Source organism: Choloepus didactylus, chromosome X (genome assembly GCF_015220235.1).
Source record: "Choloepus didactylus isolate mChoDid1 chromosome X, mChoDid1.pri, whole genome shotgun sequence".
In the NCBI taxonomy this organism is placed as follows: domain Eukaryota; kingdom Metazoa; phylum Chordata; class Mammalia; order Pilosa; family Megalonychidae; genus Choloepus; species Choloepus didactylus.
The window spans coordinates 43,160,785-43,174,923 of NC_051334.1; the positions used below are offsets into that span (position 1 = coordinate 43,160,785).

The following is a 14,139-nucleotide window of genomic DNA, read 5'->3' on the forward strand; positions in this document are numbered from 1 at the left end:
GGTTACATAGATGCAGGGCAAGAAACAGAAAACAAGAGGTGAGAAACTCCAAACAACTAAATAGAACCTAAGTTAGAGGCCCAGAATAAGCTGAACTGAACACAAAATGTTAGAGAACAAAGCCATCCAACAAGAAAACCCTAGGTAAAAGAGTGAAAATGAGCTACAGGATAAACTAATCAAGAAAGTCAGATGCCTAGACAGTTTAAGATAATGAGCCATACTAGGAAACACAAAAATATAGACAAGCAAAAGGAAGAATCTAATAGTTCAACTGAGATACAGGAGTTGAAGCAACTAATGCTAAACCAATTCAATGATCTGAATGAAAATAAAAATATCTCCTAAATCAATTCAAAAATCAAGTTAATGAACTGAGGGAAGATGTAGCAAAAGAGATGAAGGCTACGAGGAAGACACTGGATGAACATATAGAAGAATTCATAAACTTGAAAAAACAAATGGCAGAACATGGGAATGAAGGGCATAATGGAGGAGATGAAAAAGACAATGGAGGGACACAACAGTAGATTTGAACAGGCAGAAGACAGGATCAGTGAACTGGAAGACAAGACATTTGAATTCATATATGCAAAATAGCTGATGGTGAAAAGAATGGAAAAATTTGAGCAGGGTCTTAGGGAGCTGATTGACAACATTACATACATGAATATACATGTTATGGATGCCCCAGAGGGAGAAGAAAAGGGAAAAGGGGAAGAAAGAATAATAGAAGGAATATTCACTGAAAATTTCCCGACTCTTATGAAAGACAGAAAATTGCAGATTCAAGAAGTACAGTGTACACCAAACTGAATAGATCCCAATAGACTTACTTCAAGACACTTACTGATCAGATTGTCCAATGTCAAAGACAAAGAGAGGATTCTGAAAGTGGCAAGAAAAAAACAATGCATCACGTACAAGGGAAGCTTGATAAGACTATGCACAGATTTTTCCACAGAGACCATGGAGGTGAGAAGACAGTGGTATGATATATTTAAGATACTGAAAGAGAAGAACTGCCAATTAAGAATTCTATATCCAGCAAAACAGTCCATCAAAAATGAGGGAGATCAAAATATTTTCAGACAAACAGACACTGAGAGAGTTTGTGAATAAGAGACCAACACTGCAAGAAATGCTAAAGGGAGTGCTACAGGCTGATAGGAAAACACAGGAGAGAGAGGTTAGGAGAAGAGTGTAGAAATGAAGACTATCAGGAAGGGTAAAAGGAGAGAGAGGAAAACATCAGACATGACATATAAAATCCAAAAGATAAAATGGTAGAAGAAAGTACTGCCCTTACAGTAATAACACTAAATTTTAATGGGTTAAACTCCCCAGTAAAAGGACACAGACTGGCAGAATGGATGAAAAAACATGACCCATCTGTATGCTGCCAATAGGAAACTTATTTTAGACACAAGGACAAAAATAGTCTGAAAGTGAAAGGTTGGAAAAAGATATTTCATGCAAACAGCAACCAGCAAAAAAGGAGTATCTATACTAGTATAAGATAAATTAGACTTCAAAAGTAAAACAATGAAAAGAGACAAATAAGGACACTATATATTAATAAAAGGGTCAATTCATCAGGAAAACATAACAGTAATAAATATTTATGCACTTAGCCAGAGTGCCCCAAAATTAATGAGGCAAACACTAAAACCACTGAAAGGAGAAGTAGATACCACAACAATAATAGTTGGAGACTTCAATACACTGCTTTCATCAATGGATAGAATATCTAGACAGAGGATCAATAAGGAAACAGAGATGTTGAATTGTATGATAGATGAAGTAGACTTGACAGACATTTATGGAACACTACACTCCACAACAGCAGGATACACATTTTTCTCAAGTGCTCATGGAACATTCTCTAGGATAGACCACATGCTGGGTCACAAAGCAAGTCTCAACAAATATAAAAATATTGATATTATAAAAAACACTTCCTCATATGATAATGGAATGAAGATGGAAATAAATAACAGGAAGAAGATTGTAAAATTCACAAATATATAGAGGCTAAACAACACACTGTTAGAAATCCAGTGGGTGAAGAAAGAAATTACCAGAGAAATTAGTAAATACCTCAAGGCAAAAGACAATCAAAACACAACATATTAAAACTTATTTGATGCAGCAAAGGCTGTGCTGAGAGGGAAATTTATTGCCCTAAACACCTGTATTAAAAGAGAAGAGAGAGAAAAAATTGAGGAATTAACTGTTCATCTGGAGGAACTAGAGAAAGAACAGCAAATTAACCCCAAAGCAAGCAGAAGGAAAGAAATGACAAAGATTAGATCAGAAATAAATGAAATTGAGAACAGGAAAACAATAGAGAGAATCAACAAAACCAGCAGTTGGTCCTTTGAGAAAAATCAACAAAATTGAGGGACCCCTAGCTAGGGAAACAAACAAACAAACAAAAGATAGATAGATAGATAGATAGATAGATAGATAGATAGATAGATAGATAGATAGATAATGCAAATAAATGCAATCAGAAATGGGAAAGGAAACATAACTACTTACCCTGCAGAAATAAAGGAGATAATAAGAAGATCCTGTGAGCAGCTATATGCTAATAAACTAGACAACTTAGATGAAATTGACAACTTCCTAGAAAAGCATAAACAACCAACATTGACTTGGGAAGAAATAAACGACCTCAACAAACCAATCACAAGTAAAGGGATTGAGTTAGTCATTAAAAAGTTCCCCCAAAAGAAAAACCCAGGACCAGATGGCTTCACATGTGAATTCTAGCAAGCATTCAAGAATTAGTATCAATCCTGCTCAAATTCTTCAAGAAAATTGAGAAGGAGGGAAAGCTACTCACTCATTCTATGAAGCCAACATCACCCTAATACCAAAATCAGGCAAAGATACTACAAAAAAAGAAAATTATAAAACAATCTCTTTAATGAATATAGATGCAAAAATCCTCAAAAAAAATACTCGCAAATCAAATCTAGCAGCGAATTAAAAGAATTATACACCACAACCAGGGGGATTTGTTCCAGGTATGCAAGGCTTATTCAATGCAAGAAAATTAATTAATGTAATACAGCACATCAATAAATAAAAAGCAGAAGAACCTCATGATATCTTGATTAATGCAGAAATGGCATTTGACAAAATTCAACATCTTTCTTGATGAAAACACTTCAAAGGATTGGAATAGAAGGGAATTTTCTCAATACGATAAAGGCAATAGAGGAAAAACCCACATTAACATTGTACTCAATGGGGAGTGACTGAAAGCCTTCCCTCTAAGATTAGGAACAAGACAGGGATGCCCACTGTCACCATTGTTATTCAACAATGTGCTGGAAGTTCTAGCTAGAGTAATTGGGCATGAAAAAGAAATAAAAGGCATCCAAATTGGAGAGGAAGAATTAAAACTTTCACTCTTTTCAGATGACATGATTCTATATGGAGAAAATCCAGAAAACTCTACAGCAAAGTTATTAGAAATAATCAATGAACACAGCAAAGTGGCAGGCTGCAAGATCAACACACAAAAATCTGTAGTGCTTTTATTCACAAGTAATGTGCAACAAGAAGAAATCAAGAAAAAAATTCCATTTACAATAGCAACCAAAAGAATCAAGTATTTAGGAATAAACTTTAAAAAGGCCACAAAAGACCTATACAGAGAAAACTACAAGAAACTGCTAAAAAAAATCAACCAGGATCTAAAAAAAATGGAAAAAAATACCATGTTCATGGATTGGAAGACTAAAGACTAAATATAATTATGTCAATTCTACCTGTACTGATTTATAGATACAATGCAATACCAATTAAGACCCCAACAACTTACTTTGCAGAAATAGAAAAACCAATAACCAAATTTATTTGGAAGGGCAAGGTGCTCCAAATAGCCAAAAATACCTTGAGAAAGATGAACAAAGTGGGAGGTCTCACACTACTGACTTTGAAGCATATTACAAAGCTACAGTACTCAAAACAGCATGGTATGATAACAAATTCGCTAGTGTTTCACAGAGGCGCGGGTTGTCATTGTTGGGGTTTTATTGAGCCAGGCAACTCTATGAGATTGGAGCCCAGTCACTGCATTGTCTGCAGTTATGCGTGTACACAGAGATGGTTTTCATCTACCTTGGATAGTTATCCAAAGAAATCTTTGACTTCATACATTCGCTTTTCTAAGGAACAGCTAACCATATTTAAAGCTCAGAACCCCAATGCAAAAAATTCAGATCTAATTAAGCAAATCACTCAGCTATGGAGGGAACTTCCTGATGCAGAGAAAAAAAAATATATGAAGATGCTTACAGGATGGACTGGCAGGCATACAAAGAAGAGATAAACAGAATTCAAGATCGGCTAACTCCAAGTCAGATCATACCTTTAGAAAAAGAAATCATGTAAAAACGTTTAAAAAAGAAAGCATTAATTAAAAAGAGAGAGTTAACAATGCTTGGAAAACCAAAAAGACCTTGATCAGCTTATAACATTTTTATATCTGAAAGCTTCCAAGAATCTAAGGAAAATTCATCACAGGCAAAGCTGAAGACTGTAAATGAAAACTAGAAAAATCTGTCTGGTCCTCAAAAGCAAGTATATATTCAGCTTGCTAAAGATGATAAAATTCGTTATGATAATGAAATGAAATCATGGGAAGAGTAAATGATTGAAGTTGGCCAAAATGATCTTATATGTCGCAAAGTGAAGTACCAAACAAAAGATGGCACTGAGACATCTTAAAATATAAGGTTGAGTTATATCCATAATGGATAGGCTCAAGAAACCAATTACGTCTCAATACCTGAAACTTGTAAAATTGGATGAAGTTGGAAACATTTTGTATTTGATTCTTTTTTCTTTAGCCCAGGGACTTCTGCCAATTTAATATATCATGTATTATTATCTTGCCTTAGAAAACCCAAACAGATACAAGTTCAGGCTAAATTTATGTTGTGTTTAGGAACTACTGAGGATCAAGATAATGTATGCAAATATAGCAGTGTATCATTTTACCTTCTGATAAAGGTAAATCAGACTGTGAACTTTTTTATGCTGGATGAGGACTATGGAAAGATTATTCTTGTTTCTGTATATTATGGAGGCAGGAGTTTGCTTTTCAAAATTCTCCCAAATAGTAGAAGCCAGTATTCTGTGATTCAATTGTGTATTTTTAAAAAAGCAGCCAGAACTCATGTAGGTAAAACTCCAATTCCTACATATAATTCAAAAAAGGGATTGAGAGATTTATAAACTTTTCCCTCATTGTCTTTTTCCTAAAGTAAAAACTAAAAGATTATGTACCAAATCTATGCATTTTGTTTTATATTGCATAGAATTAAAAAATTCCATCTTTGTTTAATTTTACATGTTTCCAAATTATGTGTTTTAAGGTGAAACATTGGTTTTATAGTGTCTTTTGTAACTATGGAATTAATTTTTTTTCTGAATTATTTTCTCACTGGTAGGTTAGTGTATTTATCCAAAAAGTAGAGACCTTATCTAAGTTTTAAAATGAGAGATTTAGAAATAACAGTCTCTAAATTTTGAACGTGTTATTTCTAAACATTTTGCATAACATCTGAAGGCCTTATATAAGGAAACAGCCAACTACAGACCATGTGCCAAATCTGGTCTGTGGGCCAAATCCAGCCTGCTGCCTGCTTTATATGGCCTCAATTGTGTTTATATTTTTAAATGGTTAAAAAACAAGAATTTCATGACACATGAAAATTAATATTAAATTCACATTTCACTGTTCATAAATAAAGTTCTATTGGAGCACAAAAAAAAAAAAAAAACAAACAAACAAAAACAGCATGGTACTGGCATAAGGATAGAGATACCAACCAATGGAACTGAATTGAGTGTTCAGAAATAGACCCTAACATCTACCAACAACTGATCATTGATAAGGCAGTCAAGCCAAAACAACTGTGACAGAGCAGCCTCTTCAATAAATGGTGTTTGGAGAACTGGATATCCATTTCCAAAAGAAGGAGAGAGGATCCCTCTCTCACACCTTATAGAAAAATTAACTCAAAATGGACCAAAGACCTAAACATTAGCACTAAGACCATAGGACACTTAGAAGAAAATGTAGGGCGATTTCTTAAAGATCTTGTGATAGGAGGTGGTTTCCTACACCTTACACCCAAAGCAAGAGCAACCAAAGAACAAATAGACAAATGGAATCTCCTCAAATTTCAACACTTCTGTACACCAAAGGACTTTGTCAGGAAAGTAAAAGACAGCCTACACAATGGGAGACAATATTTGGAACCACATATCAGATAAGGTTTAATATCCTGAATATATAAAGCGATCCCATATATAAAGTGATCAACAACAGAATGACAAACAACCCAATTTAAAAATGGACAAAAGTCATGAACAGACCCTTTTCTGAAGAGGAAATACAAATGTCTCAGAAACATTTAAAAAATGCTCAACTTCACTGGCTATTAGGGAAATGCAAATCAAAACCACAATGACATATCATCTGACACCTACAAGAACGGCCATTTTCAAAAAAACAGAAAATGACAAGTGCTGGAGAGGATGTAGAGAAAGAGGGAGACTTATTCACTGTTGGTGGGAATGTAGAATGGTGCAAGCACTCTGGAAGACAGTGTGGCAGTTCCTCCCGAAGCTAAGTATAGATCTCCCACATGACCCAGCTATTCCATTACTAGGCATATACTCAGAGGAACTGAGAGTTAAGACACGAATGGACGTTTGTAAACCTATGTTTACTGAGGCATTATTCACAATAGCCAAGAGATGGAAACAGACCAAGTGTCCATCAATGGACAAATGGATAAACGAACTGAGGTACATACCCATGATGGAATATTATGCAGCTGTAAGACAGAACAAAGGCAAAGAACATATAGCAATGTGGATGAATCTTGAGGACATTATGTTTTGTGAAGTTAGCCAGAAACAAAAGGACAAATATTGTGTGGTCTCACTAATACAAACTAACATTAATGAGCAAACTTTGAGAGTTAAAAGCTGATAACAGAATGTACCGGAAGATAGAAAGAGGGTAGAAATCAGGCATTAGATACTGAAGGACTACTGAATGTTCAGTAGGATTGATTGTATAGATCCAGAAATAGATTGCATAATACTGTGTGATGGTAGCACAATATTGTAACTACACTGAATAAAGATGTCCTTGAGTAAAGCTGAAAGAGGTGTGCTAGGGGTAAGAATGATACTTGAGGTAAAGGTAAAAGTAGAAGATAAAAACTGGGACTGTTTAACTTAGCAAAAACTATCATAGTCAATGATTGGGACTAAATGTACAAATATAAAATTGTTCTTTCACATGGGAGAATAAATGAACCTCAACAACGCAGAGTGTTGGAAAGGGCATGGTATTGGGGAAAAAATATAATCAAAGCAAACTGGAGTCTATGGTCAACAGTAACATTGTAATATGCTTCCATTAAATGTAACAAAAGCAATATACCAAAGTTAAATGTGTATGAGAGGGGGATATAAGGGAGGGATATGGGATTCTTGGTAGTGGTGGTGTTGTCTGACCCTACTATTATATTGTATGATATTTTATTTTTCTTTTTATTATCTTTTTCATTATTCATTAAAAAAAACCTTTTTGTAGTAATCATTATGCTTAAGTGCTGACTGTGGTGATAAATGCACAACTGTATGATGATTCCATGAACAACTGATGGTACACTGTGGATAACTATATGGTATGTGAATATAGCTCTATAAAATTGTATGGAAAAATATAAACAAGGATAAAAGGCCTGGTGAAAGCATGGAGAGAGAGATGTAACTGTTTACTGTTGGTTAGGAGGCAAAATGGTACAGCTTTTCTGGAGGACAGTGGGATGGTTGCACACAAAGCTAGTATGTGGATTCCTTAAGGTCCTGCAACCTCATTAGGGGACATTTACTTGGAAGATCTGAGAGCAGGGACATGAATGGACATTTGCACACTGGTGTTTATGAAGAGAGTATATATGATTTGCAATGGGTGGAGGTGGCCTAAGGGTACATCAACTGAGGAACAGAATGGTGAACTGTGGTGTATGCATACAATGGAGTACTGAGCAACCACAAGAAAGAGTGAAGCTGTGAGACATGCAGCCAGGTGAATGGATCCTGTAGACAACATCTTGATTGAAGGGTGCCAGAAACAAAGGCAAACGCTATGATGCCTCACCAATATAGATTAATTACAATGTGTAAAGTCAGAATTGAACCTTAGAGCACAGCTTATCAGGGGACTGCTTATTGTAATGGTCCCTAGATTGTAAGCTTTTACAGCAGTCACATCTATCCCTGAATTGTAATGACTATCTCTAGATTCTGAGATGCTGACCCCTTTGAGTATAACCTGATCCATCCCTGGAACTTTGGGTATCTGTGTGACACCTGAAACTCTGAGCTAGAACTCAGCAGATATGAATGTCAATATTAGCACATATAGCAAGTGGTAAAAAAGCTGAAAAAGATTCCAGATTTCAACTAGAGATATGAATGAATGAAGCAGATGTGGTTAGGACTAGGGCAAATCAGGCCAAAGGGTAAAGGACAATACTGACTGCATTCTAAAACTTCAACTTCCATGTGAGACCAAGGGAAGAGATATTCATTTGGTGCAAGATCTATATTTCCTAAACAATTTAACTCATACAGTTTGTTCAAATACCATCATTACATGAAACTTTTAATAGGAAGTGAGACCTGGTAGGTTTGAATAGGTTAATGTGAAATAGAGACACATCCCAAAGTGATTTGGACACAGAGTAAAAATATATATGCAGGGCCCCCCTGAGGAGCTGGGGGAGAATGCAGAGGTGTTGGGCTTCCCCACCTGGATGGTTACTGATGTTCTCACAAACATTGAGGACTGGTGATCTGATATGCCAATCCCTGTATCACAGGACTTGCCCTTATGAAGCTCATTATTGCAAAGGAGAGGCTAAACCTGCTTATAACTGTGCCTAAGAGTCTCCCCCTAAGTACCTCTTTGTTGCTCAGATGTGGCCCTCTCTCTTTAGCTAAGCCAATTCGACACGTGAACTCACTGCCCTCCTCACTACATGGGATCTGACACCTAGGGGTGTAAATCTCCCTGGCAACACAGGATATGACTCCTGGGGATGAATCTGTACCTGACCTTGTGACCAAAAGGGGGATGTGAAATGAAACAAAATTAAGTTTCAGTGGCTGAGAGATTCCAAATGGAGCCAAGAAGTCACTCTGGTGGGTGTTCTGATGAACTGTATAGGTAACCCTTTTTTAGGTTTTAATGCATTGGAACAGCTAGAAGAAAATACCTGAAACTATCAAACTGCAACCCAATAGTCTTGACTCTTGAAGATGATTGTGTAGCAATGTAGCTTACAAGGGTGGCAGTGTGATTGTGAAAGCCTTGTGGATCACACTCCCTTTATCCAGTGTATAGATGGATGAGTAGAAAAATGAGGACAAAAAACTAAATGAAAAATAGGGTGGGGAGGATGATTTGTGTGTTCTTTTTACTTTTATTTTTTTATTCTTATTTTCACTTTTTGTGGTACAAGGAAAACATTCAAAAAATAGACTGGGATGATGAATGCACAACTATATGATAGTACTGTGAACAACTGATTGTACACTTTGAATGATTATATGGTATGTGAATATATCTCAATTAAACTGAATTTAAAAAAAATAGAAGATAATACTACACTATGCTGAAATAAACTCAACAAAAACCTATAATATCTATATGAAGAAAACTAGAAAAATTTTCTGAAGTTAATGAATGAAAACTTATACAAATATAAATGTACACTATATTCCTGGATAGAAGGACTGCAACATGTTAAAGAAATCAATACTTCATTTAATTTATATATTTTTATAATCTTGATAAATATCCCAAGGTGTTTTCTTTTTAAGGTAGCCCTTAAAAAGCTATACAGGGCAAATTTAAAGTTAATATGTACAAATAAAAAACAAATATAGACCAAAAAATCGAAAATATTAGTGGAGATGGAGTAGTCTTCCATTCTATTTTAAAGAAGGTAGACTTTCAATAAGTGCCATAACTAAAGACAAAATGTTTCCATATCTCACACGACATTCAGGATATATTCTAAGTGGATCAAAGATTTACATAAAAAAATTTAGTAAATCATACAAGGACCAGAATAAATCATGGCAATCTCCTTTTTATCCTTGGATAAGGATAATGAAAGGTCTTTCTAATTCGAACACAAAACACCGTAAAGAAAAGTTTGATTATTACATTGCATTAACATTTAAAAATTTTTAAGTCTTCTAAGCAAACTTAAATATCAAACAACCACTTAGGAAAAAAATATTTGAAACTCAAGCAACAGAAAGACTACTCTCCCTATCATGTAAAGAATCCCTACAAATTGATAAGATAAAAGAACAACAACAAAAATGAGTAAACAGTGTGAATAGAGCATCTACAAAACAAAAAACAATTAATGTTTCTTAAACATGGGGAAATATATTAAGCCTCACTATTAATAGAAGAATTGTAAATTAAAATTATATTGCTATAACATTTTCCCTGTATTATATTGATTAAAATTCAACATTAGATATGTTTTGTGTTGTTGAAGAATTTACTCTCTCTATATATTAATATAGAGGCAAAATAATGTTTATATCAAGTTATTTATTTCACTATTGTTTGTAACAGAAAAGGATTCAAAAAAATCAAAATGGTTTTAACAGAAAATATTAAATACATTATGATATTTCAATACAATGGAATACTTTGTAGCTAATAAATAAAATGAAAAAATTCTGTTTTGCTGTACAAAAAATCCCATGATATGGTAAGTGAAAAAAATAAAGCTCAGTTATTTATGTAGTATGTTACAATTTGTGCAAAAAGGTAAGGAAAAAAGACTATATATCTTATTTGATTGCATATGCACTAAAATTTTATGGAATTATAACAAAGAAATTAATAGTGTTCTTCACTGATTGTATAAATTGTAACAGATAGGGGCAGAGGTGTGTGGAGAGTTTTCCCTGTATAATCTTTTAAGAGTTTTTTTGTAGCTGTGTGAACCTTGTAAATGTATATGTATCCAAGAAATTAAATTAAAATGTAGTTATATCAGATATTTAGAAAACAGCTTAAGGGATAACTCAGGTTTAAAACATTAAAAGTTTATAATAGCTCAAAAGCTTAAATTCAATGTTAGATTGAGGCACTGAGAAGATAAGAAATGAGAAGATCCAATATACATCTAATATTTTCCAGAAAGAGAATTTAGGAAGTGAGAGAGGTGATATTTTTAAAGATATATTGACTGAGATATTTTCCGTAACCCATGAAAAACATGAATTATTTGAATCAGGATGCATACTGAGTCCCAGGCAGAATTAATATGAATAAATCAATACCTGGATGCATTGCAATAAAAGTGCAGAACAACAAAGACAAAGAGAAAATGTTTAAAGCAGTCAGAGAGAAAAGAGAGCTTACCTAGAAAGATGGACAGCAGACTTTTGGTCAGTCCTGGTAGAAGAAGAATATTTCCAAAGTGTTGAAAGAAACATTTGCCACATCAGAATTCCATATCAAATAAAGACATTAGAGTTATATGAGAACCAGGAGAATTTACTTTTTACAGAAGCTTGCTGAAAGAATGGAAGGATATGCTACAGCAATAATGCAGAAGCAACATGTAGGAAACAAGAAACAACAGTGAGCAAAGAAATTGATAGGATGTTGAGAGAAAAAAGACTAGCTTTGGTGGGTTTAAAAGAAGAGGGAGCTAAAACACTAGAAACAATAACATGAAAACAGGAGAGTAGAGTAAACTTTTACAATCTACTGAACTCCTTCTATTGTTTGGACAGAGGCTAGAGATGAGGATGATTTTCTTTTGTATGAATTTTAAAATCTGATATCAAAGCCACAAATTCTAATTGACATCCAACAGGCATTCACATCTGTATTACCATCAGGTATTAGTAGACACTCAGCAAGTAAAGCAAAAATGGAGGCCAGCCTACTGTCTAAGCTGTACTTAATAGAATAGAGGAAAACAACCCCAAGTGTTATTGATACCCAGGATGCTCATTTTTGTCCCCTAAGAGTGATTTTACATATTATACTCCACTTTGTTGCTCCTTTGGTGATTTACTGAGTGTCAAGTTCAGTGGCCTGCATGTCATTGGCACATTCTTATTCTAAGCATGTGTTCTCAGAATGGAATGAGCATAAGTAAATAAGCAGCCTTGTTGAAAGGATTCAAAGCCACGAAACAAACAAGATTTGGCACCTTGAGACGTAACAGGCTGCTTTACAGCACAGTGTTGCCTGATGGTAGTTTACTTTATGGTGGATTTTATTTCCATGTTATCTCCCATTGTAACCATCTATTATCTGCTGTTGGCCTTTTTTTATGGCTGACTTAGTTGGCTTGCTGAGCTAACATGTTTAGTTCCAAAGACCAAAACATGATGAGCATTGTGTGTAGCAGCACAGCATTTTTTAGTTTTTGTGGAAGGAAAGGCCATTTTTTTCTAAGGGAAAGGCCAAAGCTTTTATTAGATGTGGTTTCCTTCTATTCCAAATGAGTATTTAACTATCCAACCACCCTTAGTTTCAAAGGCTGTGAAGGGCTGGGAGATGCTGGGAATCTCATTTGATGAGTACTTCTGATTTATCTCTAATAAGATTAATTGTCTTTCCCCCAGGTATAGATGCCACATTTTATCTGCACAGCCTGGGAAAGCACTCCCTTCTTCATTTTAAAAATGGCCTGAGGCCCCAAGAAGTTCACTGCTTGGGCTTGCACAAATTGGAAGTAGAATCAAGGAAATTCCCTCTACATAGTTCACTGCTTTTTTCTAGATTCTTGGGACTTTGCTGAGTCTGCTGCTGAGAATGTTCCCATTCCCCATATAATTAACTTGAATTTAACCTTCTCATTAACCCACAGATGGGGAAGACCAGTACATACACTTCAGTGTGTATACAACTGCATGAGCTCCCACTGGCTGTGATTATATGCAGAAAGATAGTGAAAAGATATTTGAATTGGCTGGCACTCTAAGACAAGCAAGATGAATAAACTGAGGCCCTAAAAAGAAGAAAAATCTTGGCCAGGGTTACCTGTTAAATCAAAGGCAAAGCCAGGGCTAGAACTTGATATCTTGACTTCTAGACCAAAGCTTTTGTCATCAGCCACCATCCCTGAGACATCTTCAGAGCTAAAGGCTGCAGTTCTACCTCTCCTCCAAGAAACTGCTTCCTCAAAGTGTGCACTTTGGTAGGCTTGTCAAACCCAACTGCAAAGAAAGCTGGGAAAGGAAGGGAGGCTGCCTCCCTTTGAACAAAGAACACAACAACCAAGCCTGCAATTTGCATGAGGAAGTTCAGTTTGCTTCCTGGACAATTCTGAAATGACTTGCTTTTCTTCTCATTTATTTTTAGCCCTAAGTGCTATCCATAGCATGATTTAATCTTTAGCAGCCTGGAAATACACAAATCAATTAAAGCCTAAAACCTACTGGGTTAAAAAAAAATTTGAACTGGAATTTTCATTACAAAAATTGGTTGCCAAAGCATATACATTTATGTTAAGAATGCACATTTTGAATATAATTGTTGATCAAGGAAAATATTGAATCATTTCAAGAACTTGATCCATATTTCTCTTGATTTTGTGCCATCCCATGTATCTAATCTACTAGGGAACAACATACTGACCTGTTGCATGTAGGTTAGTTTACTCAATAAATCCGTGTCTGCTCTGATGTCCTTACCTCTGCTGTTCCTTTCCCATGTTCAAGCTCAATATTCTCCCCTTCATCAAGCCTTACTTAACAAGTAACTCCATGACTTCCTGCCTACCTTTTGTGTGTGTGTGTGTGTGTGTGTGGTGGGGAGGCAGGGGTGGGCAATTCTCAGGCAATCTTTGTCTTTTGATGAATCCCAGGAAATTCTGCTGCCTAATTAACACCCATGCCTCAAGTCTCTCTCACTATACCTACTCTTTTGGAGACTTACTGTCAAAATCCAAGTATAAAAGGCAAAAAAAGCAGACAATGGGTTTCCAATTTTATGCCTGTCTTTGCAATTCTATGAAAGATATTTTGAAGCTCCTC

The 14,139-nt window shown here is 35.2% G+C and overlaps 1 pseudogene; it reads left to right on the forward strand.

Annotated features, from left to right (window-relative positions):
• The first annotated feature begins 4,069 nt into the window (after nt 1-4,069).
• Nucleotides 4,070-4,746, forward strand: LOC119522095 (annotated as a pseudogene).
• The last annotated feature ends 9,393 nt before the right edge of the window (nt 4,747-14,139 follow it).